Genomic DNA, 1,398 nt, shown 5'->3' with positions numbered 1-1,398 from the left:
CTCCTTCCACCTAATTTTTGGTAATTAAATTAATTATTTTGGCATTACCCAGTAAGACTCAATGTTTTGGACACTAATTGATTTAATTTGGAACTAAATTAAATTATTTTCCTTAAGGGACGTCTTGGACCAAGTAACTGCTGCAGTGTGGGATTTCTTCAGTAGGGGCTCGAGCATTGCAACCTCTTTCTAGGGTAAGTCATTTCAACTGAGTTTGAACCGTTAGTCGTTGGTGACTTAATTACGAATTTCGGCGTATTAAACAGTTAGGACCTCGTTGCTTGGAAAGCACACTTGCCTCGCGGTTAGAACTCGCCAAGTAAATCTCCAGGTAAGAGATTCTACTACTAGCTCCATGTTTAGAATTATGAGATCACGTATACCTTCAATTGTGCATGTTGAGGACTAGACTGCACGATGCATGAAATAAATGATAGCATGATGCAAATGATGATATGGTTATATTATAGCATGTTGTTGTGATAACGAGAACTGTTATGGCTGTACGACGGGTGTCGAGATGGAGAGTGTAATGATGATTTATCTGTAATGTTATATGATGACGCCATGTGTATGTATACTGCGATTAGGGTACCTGTTAGCTTAACCTGTTAGAGTCGTACCTGCATGGGTGTCCTTCGGGATCACCACCTATTTAGGATTGCGCGGTCCGACGGGACACCAGTCTAGCATGGATATAGATATGACTCGAGTGACTCGACGGGGTCCTCGCATCCCGATTGTCCTAGGCATCCCCCGGGGCACCGAAGACCAGAGTTACGTTCCTACGGGAGCGCATGTTGCACGTGTTCGGGAACGTGCCAGAGATTGGGTACCAGTTACAGGACTCTGACAGGAAGTTAACAGGCACCTAGTGGGACTAGTAGTGGGTCCCTTACTGAGTATTTTATACTCACTCTCTTCATGTCATGTTTTCAGGTAGAGGACGAGGCAAGGGCAAAGGCAAGCTGGCGAGCGACCCGAAGTGACCGTGGTGAGCCATAGAGACTCCTGCTTCCGCTTATTCTTGTTTTTTTGACTTTAGTACCTGAGTTTGAGTATTCTTCATTACTTACCATCTTTTTATGTAGATAGGGCCCGAGTAGGACTTTAGAACGCATTTCATTTTTTGCATAACTACCTTGTTTGAATTTTCATAAATAAAATTTCTCAAACCTTATGCGTTTCACTAAATTTTATGACTTAAACCACTTGTTCTATATTTAGTAATGACTTCGATTCAGTATAAGGAGTTGGGTCGTTACATCCACCTCGTGAACTTCAAATCACAGACACTGTTACATTTACTTAGAATTATGAATCAATACATACTTTTAGGTCATTGTTTATTCTAAAGGAAACGTAATAAATTATTTGTAATAAAAAAGTGAACCTCAA

At 41.0% G+C, this 1,398-nt stretch overlaps 1 long non-coding RNA gene across 1 annotated transcript; it reads left to right on the top strand.

Moving 5' to 3' along the window:
• On the top strand, positions 1-1,005 carry LOC127147938 (uncharacterized). Its single transcript, XR_007818665.1, has 4 exons — positions 1-20; positions 118-194; positions 267-331; positions 940-1,005. It is a non-coding gene; the product is annotated as an uncharacterized LOC127147938 (long non-coding RNA).
• Positions 1,006-1,398: the final 393 nt, after the last annotated feature.

This window comes from Cucumis melo, chromosome 2 (assembly GCF_025177605.1).
Source record: "Cucumis melo cultivar AY chromosome 2, USDA_Cmelo_AY_1.0, whole genome shotgun sequence".
NCBI lineage: Eukaryota > Viridiplantae > Streptophyta > Magnoliopsida > Cucurbitales > Cucurbitaceae > Cucumis > Cucumis melo.
This window is presented reverse-complemented; position numbering and strand designations above follow the sequence as displayed.